Consider the following 12,431-nt stretch of genomic DNA (forward strand, 5'->3'; position numbering starts at 1 on the left):
ATATTTAAAGTAAGTTTCCTGTGGAGAGTACATAGTTTGGGTCATGCTTTTTAATTCATTCTACTAATCTTTATGTAGTTATTGGTATGTTAGGGCTTAAGTCTGCCAATTTTTGTTTTTGTTTGTTTTTTTCTGATTTTGGTTTCTTTGTTTTCTTTTCCCTACCTCCTAAAGATTACTTGAACATTTTTTAGAATTCTACTTTGATTTCTCTATGGCATTTAAAAAAATATATATGGAGCTCTTCACAAATTTGCATGTTATCCTTACACAAAGGCCATGCTTAATCTCTCTATCCTTCCAATTTTAATATATGTGCTGCTGAAGCGAGCACTTTCTACAGTGTTTTTGAGTATATTCGCATAGCTTTCTTATTGATTGTTCTAGGTATTATATTATATATACACATAACTTATTACAGCCTACTGTTGTCATTATTTTACCAGTATGAGTGAAGTATGGAAACCCTATCTGTCTTTGTCCCTGTTCCCTCTCTAATTTATAATTTCTAAAAACATTCCCTCTATATACCTTTAGAATAAAATCAGACAGTGTTGTAATTTTTGCTTCAACTGTCAAATATAGTTTAGAAAATTCGATAGAAGAAATGTCTATTGATTTTACCCATATTTTTTGCTAACTGTATCTTTTCTTCCTAACGTTCCAAGATTTTTTTTTTCATTGTTTCCTTTCCATTTAGAGAATCTCCTTTAGCCACTTTTAGAGTAGGTCTACTGGTGACAAACTCTTTTTGTTTTCCTAAGAAAACTTCCGATAATATCTTAGTTTCTTCTTCATTCCTGGAGGATTTTTCTTTCTGTGTATAGAATTCTATTTCTTTCTGGGTATAGAATTCTGAATTGACTGCTATTTTCCTTCAGCCCTTGAAAAATATTGTACCAATTCCTTCTGACCTCCATGATTTCTGATGAGAAATCCATTGTCATTGAATTGTTTGTTTCCTTATAGTGACATTTTCAAGATATTTTTTCTTTGTCTGATTTCAGAAGTTTAATTTTAACATGCTTGGCACAGATTATTTAGGTTTATCTTGGTTGTGGTTTCCTCAGCATTTTTTCTTTTCCTTTTTCTTTTTTCTTTTTCTTTTTTTTTTTTTTTTTTTTTTTTGAGACAGAGTCTCACTCTGTTGCCCAGGCTAGAGTGCAGTGGTGTGATTAAAGCTTACTGCAGCCTTGACCTCCTGGGCTCGAATGATCCTCTCACAGCTGGGACCACAGGTGCATGCCACCGTACCTGGCTAATTGTGTGTGTGTGTTTTTGGTTTGGTTTTTTTAAGAGATGGGGTTTTAGCATGTTTCCTGGGCTGGTCTTGAACTCCTGGCCTCAAGCAGTCTGCCTTCCTCTGTCTCCCAAAGTGCTGAGATTACAGCCATGAACCACTGTACCGAGCCTTGCTCATCTTTTTGAATCACTATGTATTTGAATCACTATGTTTATGTCTCCTGACAAACTTGGGAAGTTCTCAGTCATTATTTCTTGGTGTACTTTTCCAGCCCTGCCTTCTTTTGTTTCTTCTTCTGGGACTCCAGCCACAGGAGCCACAGGAGCATTAGACCTCTTGTTAGTCTCTCAGGTCCCTGGGGCTCTATTCATTTTCTCACTCTATTTTCCCTGTTGTTCAGGTAGAGTAGTTTCTATTGTTTGACTGTATGCTGATTCTTCCCTTTGTTCTCTTTATTCTGTCGTTGAGCCTATCCACTGAGCTTTTCTATTTGGTTATTGTATTTTATACTTTTAATATTTCTATTTGGTTCTTCCTTATACCTTCTATTTCTTTGCTGAAGTTGTATATTTTTAACTTTTTTTCAAGTGTGTTCAGAACTGCTTCTTGAAGCATTTCTATCATAGCTGCTTTAAAATCTTTGTCAGATATTCTAATATAGCTACCATCTATATATATAGATGTTGACATCTACTATATTTTTTCATTCAGTTTGAGATCTGGACATTTTTGTATTATGTTATAAGACTTTGGATCTCAATTTAAAATTTTTATTTTAACTGACTTTGTCTGTCACTGCTTCGGCATGAGAGGGGGTGTCATTTCATTGCTGCCAGGTGAAGGGAGAAGTTCAGATTTCCCTCTGTACCTCTGTTGACACTCAAGCGGGACAGGTCTCCTCCTTACTGCTGGATAAGGCTGCTTGTTCCAGCCCCACATGGTCTCTCCTGATACTGTGGTAGAGGTGGCCTCATTACCTCTGGGTGATGGTTAAGGTCCTGACTCTACTAGGCCTCCTCTGATATCAACCGAGCAGGAAAGCAGAGGGGTACCTCATTTCTGCCAGATGGATTTCCAGGTTCCCCACTGACACCATGGTCTTTATTGCCACCATGCACAGAGAGAGGAGGGCTCATTACTGGCTGACTGGGACAAAAGTCCCAGTCCCCTACTTGGCCTTGTGTGACACCACTCTAGTGAGGGTATTGGGGTGGCCTGTTACAACCTTGAGAGAGTGGAAGTCTAGGTTTCCCATTTAGTTTTGGCATGGGTTGCGGTAGGGCCACTGGAGTAGAGTTCTCTGGAGAAACAGAACCAATGGAATATATGTATAAATTGGCTCATGTGATTATGGAGGCTGAGAAATCCCATGATCTGCCATCTGCAAACTAGAGCCCCAGAAAAGTCCGTGGTGTAATGTCAGTCTGAGTCTGAAAGCCTGAGAACCAAGGGAGCCAGCGGTGTAAATTCCAGTCCAAGAGCAAGAGAAGATTGATGTCCCAGCTCAAGCAGGCAGGTAGGAAGCAAAGGGACATTTGTCCTTCCTTTGCCTTTCTGTTCTATTCAGGCCCTCAACAGATTGGATGACGTCACTCGCACTGGGGAGAGTAATCTGCTTTACTGAGTCCATAGATTCAAAAGCTAATCTCATCCAGAAACACCTCACAGACCACCCAGAATAAAGTTTAATCTAGGCACCCTGTAGTATGGCTAAAAGTTCCTGTCTTACAGACTGCCCCTTGCCTTTGGCTAGCAGAAACAGGCTTTTGTTGGAGCTTTTCTTTTTCTTTTTGGTCTGTGCCCATTGGCATTTCCTGGTTGCTGGTTTCTTCAGCTCCAAGTGTTGAATAAATGAAGCTGAAAGAAAACTCGGAGAACTCACCACTGTGGTATTTCTTGGGTCTTGAGGTTTCTATCCAGTCTGCTTTCTTTTCTCCACCTTTCAAAGTCTTCTTATGTTTAATAAATAATTTCCAGGGTTTATGGTTGTTCGAGGAGTGGTGAAAATACATTACTCCATCCTCCCAGAGGTGGAAGTTCCATCCAGTGTATTTTCCAATTCAGATATATTTTTCATCTCAAGAAGTTCCATTTTGGTCTTTTAAGAATACCTTCCATTTCTCTCATTATATTTTTGTTTTTCTTTACATTATTTAACAAACAGATTAAATATGTTCACTTTAAATTTAATTCAGTATGATACTGTTAACCTTTACAAAAAGACAACTAGGAAAATGGCTAAATATTTATTTCTAGAACCCCTAATTTCACATATTTTTAAGTTCAGAACTAAAATGCTATGTCTCCTCTGAGGCCCTAGTGAAATTAATAGTATAAACTCCTTTTTTGAACTTTTTCTCCTGACTTGGTCTGTTGTTTTTTTTTTTTTAATTGACAAATAAAATTGTATGTGTTTGTAGGGTACAACATGATGTTTTGATATATGTATACATTGTGGAATGGCTAAACCTAGCTAATTAACACATATATTACCTCATGTATTTTTTGTGTGATAAGAGCACAAGAAATCTATTTTCTTTTTCTTTTTTTTTTTGAGATGGAATTTTGCTCTTGTTGCCCAGGCTGGAGTGTAATGGCACAATCTCAGCTCACCGCAACCTCTGCCTCCCGGGTTCAAGTGATTCTCCTGCCTCAGACTCCCCAGTAGCAGGGATTACAGGTACGCGCCACCATGCCCAGCTATTTTTTGTATTTTTAGTAGAGATGGGGTTTTACCATATTGGCCAGGCTGGTCTCAAACTCCTGACCTCATGATCCACCCGCCTTGGCCTCCCAAAGTGTTGGGATTACAGGCGTGAGCCACAGTGCTTGGACATAAAATCTATTTTCTTAGCAATTTTCAAGCATGCAATAGATTATTAACTATAGTCTTTATGTTGTACAATAGATCGCTTGAACTTATTCCTTCTAACTGAAATTTTATATTATTTGACCAACACTTAGGTTGATTTCATATCTTGGCTGTTGTGAACAGTGCTGCAATGAACATGGGAGTGCAGACACCTCTGTGACATAATGATTTTGTTTCCTTCAGGTATACACCCAGAAGTGAGATTGAGATTGATGGATCATATAGTACTTCTATTTTTTGTTTTCTGTTTTTTTTTTTTACTTTTTTCTTTTTAGTACCACAGAAAAGTCTTCAATGGTAGTTAGGTTTTGATTTTTAAAGAAATTACCATTTTCTATAATGGCTGTACTAATTGAAAATCCCAACAGTGGACCAGGGTTCTTACCAACACTTGTTATCTTTTGTCTATTAGTAGCCATTCTAACAGATGTGAGGTGATATTTCATTATGGCTTTAATTGAGCATTTTTTTATATACTTGTTGGTCATTTCTTCATTTGAGAAATGTCTATTCAGGCCCTTTGCCTTTTTTTTTTTTGAGACTGAGTCTCACTCTATTGCCCAGGCTGGAGTGCAGCGTTGGGATCTCAGCTCACTGCAACCTCTGCCTCCTGGGTTCAAGCAATTCTCCTGTCTCAGCCTCCCCAGTAGCTGGGATTACAGGCATGTACCACCACACCCGGCTAATTTTGGTATTTTTAGTAGAGACGGGGTTTCATCATGTTGGCCAGGCTGGTCTCAAACTCCTGACTTCAAGTGATCTGCCTGCCTTGGCCTCCCAAAGTGCTGGGATTACAGTTGTGAGCTTCTGCACCCGGCCCTTTGCCCATTTTTAAAATCAGGTCATTTGCTTTCTTGCTATTGAATTGTTAAGAGTTCCTTATATATTTTGATATTAACCCTTTGTCAAATGTATGGTTTGTAGATATTTTCTCCCACTGGGTAGGTTGTCTCTTTACTCTGTTGATTTTTTGCTTTGCTGTGCAGAGGCTTTTTATTTTGATGCAATTCTGTTTGTCTACTTTTGATTTTGTTGCCTGTGCTTTTGGGCTCATATCTAAAAAATCATTTTTCAGACCAATGTCACGGAGCTTTCCCCCTATGTTTTCTTCTGGTAGTTTTATTGTTTCTGGTCTTACATGTAAGTCTTTACCCCATTGTGAGTTGATATTTACATATGGTATGAAATAAGGGTCTACTTTCATTTCCTTTATTTCATTCTTAAGAACATGAAGGCCAGGTGCAGTGGCTCACACCTGTAATCCCAGCGCTTTGGGAGGCCGAGGTGGGAGGATCATCTGAGGTCAGGAGTTTGAGATCAGCCTGGACAATATGATGAAACCCCATCTCTACTGAAAAAATCAGCCAGGCGTGGTGGCCGGCACCTGTAATCCCAGCCATTGGGGAGGCTAAAGCAGGAGAATCACTTGAACCGGGGAGGTGGAGTGAGCTGGGATCACACCACTGCACTCCAGCCTGGGCAACAAGAGTGAAACTCCATCTCAAAAAAAAAAAAAAAAAAAGCATATTTATATCTCTTTTAATGTCCTGTCTACTAATTCCACCATTTCTGACATTTCTGGGACTGTGTCTTTTGGTTCTGGGTAACATTTTCCTATCTATTTTTATAATCCTTTTTTTTTTTTTTAAGCGATGGGGTCTTACTGTGTTGCCCAGGCTAAAGTTCAGTGGCTCTTCTTGGGTGTGATCGTAGTGTATTACAGCCTCAAACTCCTGGCCTCGAGTGATCCTCCTGCCTCAGCCTCCTGAGTAGCTGGGACTACAGGTACATGCCACCACATCCAGTACGATAATATTAAATTGAATGTCAGACCTTGGGAATTTGATTTTGTTCAGTGCTAGGTTGTTGCATTTCTCTAATGAGTGTTGGACTTGGTTCTGCCATGCTTGGTATCAGTTCGATCATCAGTGCTTGCTTTCAAGCTTTGCATGGTGGCTCCAGAGTAACCTTTATTCCAGTGTTCACTACTGAGTCCTTTTAAAGTCTCTATATGATGCCCCATGTATTATAGGATCTATTCATATGGGCTGTCAGGAACATAAACAAAATATTCCCAATCTTGTGTAAGTTCTGAGAATTGTTTGGCCTTTCATTTTCTGTTGTTGTTGTTGTTGTTGTTTTTAACCCCCTGGCTTGTGGAATTTTACCTCATTAACATACATATCAGTATTCAGCCACAGTTTTGAGGTCTGGGACCTCTTGGCAGATCTCCAAAGCTCTTTCTATATCATTCCCTCGTCTCTAGTGTTTTCCCTTTTAATCTTTCTTTTCTTTTTTTCTTTCCTTCTTTTTTTTTTTGTTTTTTTTTTTTGAGATGGAGTTTCGTTCTTGTTGCCCAGGTCAGAGTGCAATGGTGCCATCTCGGCTGACCACAACCTCTGCCTCCCGGGTTCAAGCGATTCTCCTGCCTCCGTCTCCTGAATAGTTGGGATTACAGGCATGTGCCACCATACCCAGCTAATTTTGTATTTTTAGTAGAGATGGGGTTTCTCCATGTTGGTCAGACCAGTCTCGAACTCTTGACCTCAGGTGATCCGCCTGCTTCGGCCTCCCAAAATGCTGGGATTATAGATGTGAGCCACCATGCCTGGCCTTCCCTCTTAATTTCTAGCCAACGCCTTCTCCACCAACTCTAATCTGTTTTCTCCACTCAATAAGACTGCTGGCTCTATTGGGGCTCCCCTCTCTGCACTGCTCCTAACAGTGTAGTGCAGGAAACTGCCTCTAGGCACTAAGCTGAGGCAATCATGTGACTCACCTTGTTTCCCTTTTGTCAGTTAAAATTCTGCACTACCGGCTTTCCATTGTCTATAAATATTTCTTTCATAATTTTATCTGGTTTCATAGTTGTACAGTGAGAAGGCAATTTCTGTAGCTGTACTTCCTTCTTGGGAGAAGTGAAAGTCTTCTTGGGCCAATTTTTCAGGTGGAAACAATTTACTAAAAAGCTATGTCTCTAGTAGAAAAGACCCTGAGACACCATGACAAGTATATAAGGCAGTAATTTTCCCAGTCCTAACCCACAGGGACTTAAGATCTTTTATTTTCATAACACACATGAGAGAAAGAGGACTATGCAAACATTTAAAGCACTGTTGGAGAGTCCATTGACATTGACGCCCTAGGATCTGAAGCTCCACTCTGTTAGAGTGGTAGGCTGTGGAGGGTAGGTAATAATTGTATTCCAGCTCCAGGTCTGACTCTCAGTAGGTCTATCAGGTTTACACTCACCTAGTGGTTATTTCATGAGTCCTTAACGGACAGTTGGAATAGACATATTTGACAGTTGGCAGAACCACCAGGTTGTTTTTTTGGTGTATGATGTAGGAAATATCATAGTGAGGAAGACCAACATGAAGTGCCTGGAACTGCCTCCACCATTCCAGACCAATATAATAAATAAAAATTACCTACATCAGTGCCCTGCTTGAAGACCTAAAGCATGCAGAGGTGGTGGTGCCCATCATATTGCCATTTAATTCACTAGTCTGGCAACTGCTAAAACCAGACAGATCCTGGAGAATGAGTATGGATTACTGCAATCTTAATCAACAAATAATGCTAATTCTATCTGCTGTTCCAAATATGGTATGTTTGCTGGAAAAGATTAACACAGCCTACATGGTATGTATTGATCTGGACAATGCACCCTTTTTCATCCCTGTAAAAAGGAAGATCATAAAAGCTTGCTTTCACTGAGATGAGCAATAATATACAATTTACAGTTTTGCCTCTGAACCGTGTAAACTCTCCTGCCTCTGTCATAATATAGTCTGAAGGAACCTGGACCATTCGGACATTCCATAGGACATCCCATTACTGCACTGATGGCATCATGGTAATTGTACAGGATGAACCTGAAATGATGCCTATATCAGAGGCCTTGGTAGGATAAATCTTCTTCAAATAGTACTGCAAGAACCCTACAAATATTCAGGATTTTGCCAGATCAGTGAAGTTTTTAAAAGTCCAGTGGTCTGAAGCATACCAGGACATTCCCTCCAAAAATGATAAGGAGAAATTTTGCATCTCATGTTTCTCACCACTAAAAAGCACAATGCCTTGCAAACGTCTTGGGGTCTGTTGCTAGCATATTTCACACTTGGGAATGTTGCTCTGACCCAAATATCAGGTGACACAAAAGGCTGCCAATTTTGAGTGGGTCCCAGAGCAGGATAAAGCTCTGTAACAGGTCAAGACTGTGGTACAAATGGCCCTGCTGCTTGGCTCACAAGACACCATATTATATTAGAGGTGTCAGTGGTGAGAAAAGATCATACACTGTTAGTGATAAATCCCAATAGTAAGTCACACACCCCCTACAGTGCTGGAGCAATGCCATGCCATCTGAAACAGAGCATTATACACCTTTCAAAAGAGAGCTCCTGGAATGCTACTGAGTCCTAGTTGAGACAATGTGCTTGCCTATGGGATGGTAAGTGATGATGTATTATAACCTGGGTTCTGTCAAACCCACAAGTCATAAGGCTGGGTGGGTCTACCAGTCATCCTTCATAAAATGAAAGTGGTATATGTAGAATTGGGCACAAGCAGGCCTGGAAAGCAAAAGTGAGCTACATAAGCAGGTGCCCAGATCCCCTGTCACTCACCACTGATGCACTGGTGGTTCTTTCTCAGTCTACATCTGTAGCCACATTGGTCGGCGATCCCTCATGACATGATGACAGAAGAGGAAAAAGGCTGAGCTTGGTTAATGTACAGGTTGTCTCGGTAGGTGAAAGTAAGCTGGAAATACACTGTGGCTGCACTATGGCCCCACTTAGAGATGGCCTGTGTACCTGCCAGAAGTAGGAATATATATAGATGCATGGGCCTGGAAGACAAACTGGAAGATTAAAAACGAAGAAGTGTGGGGAAAAGGCACATAATTACCTGAGAATGGGTGTACAGTGTATGATTTTTGTATTGCAGGATTTTTCCCATCAGATAACATCCACCACAGAAAAGGCACCAACCAAGCAGATGGAATGACTTAGCCAAATAATGTTAACCAGGCTTTGTTGCTGGCACCCCAATGCTGGCAAAGTGATCATATGAATGGAGGAGCCACGGTGGAGCTAATGCAAGTGTTCAACATCATGGACTCATCAAGTCTGATCTAACTACTGCATCAGTGAATGTCCAGCTTGCCAGCAACAGAGACCAACACTTAGCCTGATGTCACCATTCCTCAAGGAAACCATTAAGCCACTTGGTGGTAAGTTGATTACACTGGATCCTTGCTACCTTGGAAGGAGAAGTGTTCTATATTGAAGGGGCATTGATGTATACTATGGGTATCGGTTTGCCTTTCCTGCCTGCACAGCCTCGGTCAGCAACACCATCCAAAGGTTTACAAAATTTTGATCCATTGGCCTGAAATCTTGTGTAGCATTGCATCAAACCAAGAGACCCACTTGATAGCAAGGAGGTAGAATGCTGGGTACATGATGGTGGGATTGGCTTTAATCACATACCATACTATGCAGAAGCTGCTCCCTGATAGAGTGCTTTCTTGTGGGAAGGCAGGAATCCCAACAGAGGAAGCCATGGCAGAAGAACATAAATTGTGAAGATTTCATGGACATTTGTCCATTTGTCACTTACCCAATCAATACTCTTGTGATTTCCTATGCCTGTCTTTATTTTAATCTCTTAATCCTGTCATCTTCGTAAGCTGAGGATATATGTTGCCTCAGGACCCTGTGACGACTGCGTTAACTGCACAAATTGTTTGTAAAACATGTGTGTTTAAACAATATGAAATCTGGGCACCTTGAAATAAGAACAGGATAACAGTGATGTTCAGGGAACAAGGGAGATAACCATCAGGTCTGGAGTTGGGCGGAACAGAGCCATATTTCTCTTCTTACAAAAGTGAATAGGAGAAATATTGCTAAATTCTTTTTCTCAGCAAGGAACAGCCCTGAGAAAGAGAATGCATTCCTAGGGCAAGGTCTCTAAAATGGCCACTCTGGGAATGTCTGTCTTATAGGGTTGCAGATAAGGGATGAAATAAGCCCCAGTTTCCTGTGGCACTACCAGGCCTATTAGGATGAGAAAATTCCCGTCTAGTAAATTTTAGTCAGACCAGTTGTCTGCTCTCAAACCCTGTCTCCTGATAAGATGTTATCAATGACAATGCATGCCCAAAACTTCATTGGCAATTTTAATTTCACCCTGGTGCTCTGCCCCCATTTGCCTTGTGATATTTTATTGCCTTGTGAAGCATGTGATCTCTGTGACCCACACCCTATTCATACACTCCCTCCCCTTTGAAAATCAATAATGAAAACTTGCTGGTTTTACGGCCCAGGGGGCATCACGGAAAATGCCAACATGTGATGTCTCCCCCAGACACCCAGCTTTAAAATTTCTCTCTTTTGCACTCTTTCCCTTTATTTCTCAGACTGGCCTACACTTAGGGAAATAGAAAAAGAACCTACGTTGAATTATCAGGGGTAGTTCCCCCCAATAGTGCTTATTAAAAGCACAGCTAAGGCACCAGATTGGAGATGATACCCTGTAAGGAGGCATCATCCTTCATGATGCAGTACATACCCAAGACCGACTGCCATTGAATAGTGTATCCTTAAGGAAAATATATGGCTCTGGGGAACAAAGGGTGGGTGTAGGAGCAGCCCACCATTATCATCACTCGCAGTGATCCAACTGGAGAAACTGTGCCTTCTATCCCAACTCTGGTCTCTAAGGGTTTAGAAGTCCTGGTTCCCAGAAGGGGAATATTTGCACCAGTGGACACACTGAGTCTCACTAAACTTTAAGCTATGGCAGGCACCAGATTACTCCAACTCACTACCAAGAGACAAGAAGGCAAGGAAAGGAGTCATTATCAGGAGGTAGGGCTGCTATTACACAGTGGGGACAGGGAAGAATATATTTGGCACCCAGATCATCCACTTGAGTATGTTTCTCCTTGCCCAATTTTGATGATAAATGAACAAGTGCAGTCATAGCCTGAGAAGGGCATGATAGCCAGGTACTTCATCTGGTAACCCACATGAACCAGAGGTACAAGTCTCAGGGAGTTGGGGAAAGATCAACAATGGGTAGTAGAGAAGGGAGGTGAATGCCAGTTGCAAACTCAAGCTACAGCAGCAGAGGTTGTGGCCTGTCCCAGACCTTCCTCTTTTAAGTTTCCCCAGAAAGAGATCCATCAGAATCCTGAAGAAACCATTCCAGAACTAATGAAACAAATCAGTCTGAGCAGTGCAAGGGGTGGACTGTAGTGTTGACTGTGGTGTGCTGCCCATATTTTCCCCTTCAGGACTGAAGCTGCTAAGAATGCTGACAGCCGTCACCTGTGCCCCATTCAGGGACTGTCTTTGGCTGAAGTCAGCCAACTCACTCAAGATCATACCCCTTTCCTGGTCAAGTAGGGAGATAAGGTCCAGCCTACTTGTCCTACTGGGGCATCCTGCAGAGCCATCCTAGTTTGAGTTCCTGGTTGACTGAGGCATCTGTTACGACTGCATCAGCTCAATTTCTCCCTCTACCCAATACTACTGCCTTTACTCCCCAACAGGTGTTGATGCAGATAACTCCTCCCAATAAACTTCCTGCACATGAATCTCCAACACAGAGTGTTTTTGCCAAGAACGCAACCTGTGGCAGGTATTTAAATGCTTTTTAAGGTTAGCTGTATTAAATGTGTGCTTGTTGCTCAATTTCAGAGAGCTTCATGATGGTCATGTTGAGAGATGCTGTGTTTAATGAGCCTACCATTTCAAGGACAATAGGAATGGGGATCATTGAAATGGCAAATTTCAGTGAGCTTGGGGCTCATGACAAGGCTGCAGGTCCTCCCCAAACCTTAGGAGCATGTACAGGATGGCAGAACTCTGTGCTTCAGTTTGGGGGTTAATTCTGGGTGTTCCCAACACACTAAGGATTAACTGGGGTACGGAAGTGTATGCATCTGCTTCAATCTAGATTAGCGCTTCCTAAATGCTGGGGTCTCTGCAAGTTAATGGAGACTCAAACCTTTCAGGAAGTTCTGTTAAATCCAAGACTGAGTGTGCCTACCAAAAGCAGTCAACTATCTTTCAAAACAAGAGGATCCTGCTGGGAGATACTGGCAACGAGAAGTTCCTATAGGATCATAAGATCAGTCTGCGGCTGGGCACGGTGGCTCATGCCTGTAATCCTAGCACTTTGGAAGGCTGAGGTGGGTGGATCACCTGAGGTCAGGAGTTCAATACCAGCCTGGCCAACATGGTGAGACCCCCGTCTCCACTAAAAATATACAAAATTAGCTGGGTGTGGTGGCAGGCG

The 12,431-nt window shown here is 41.6% G+C and overlaps 1 non-coding gene across 1 annotated transcript; it reads right to left on the minus strand.

The window, feature by feature from the left end:
• Window positions 1–229: 229 nt before the first annotated feature.
• LOC111544034 lies at window positions 230–334 on the minus strand. Its single transcript, XR_002732016.1, has one exon. It is a non-coding gene; the product is annotated as a U6 spliceosomal RNA (small nuclear RNA).
• Window positions 335–12,431: the final 12,097 nt, after the last annotated feature.

This window comes from Piliocolobus tephrosceles, chromosome 1, assembly GCF_002776525.5.
Source record: "Piliocolobus tephrosceles isolate RC106 chromosome 1, ASM277652v3, whole genome shotgun sequence".
In the NCBI taxonomy this organism is placed as follows: domain Eukaryota; kingdom Metazoa; phylum Chordata; class Mammalia; order Primates; family Cercopithecidae; genus Piliocolobus; species Piliocolobus tephrosceles.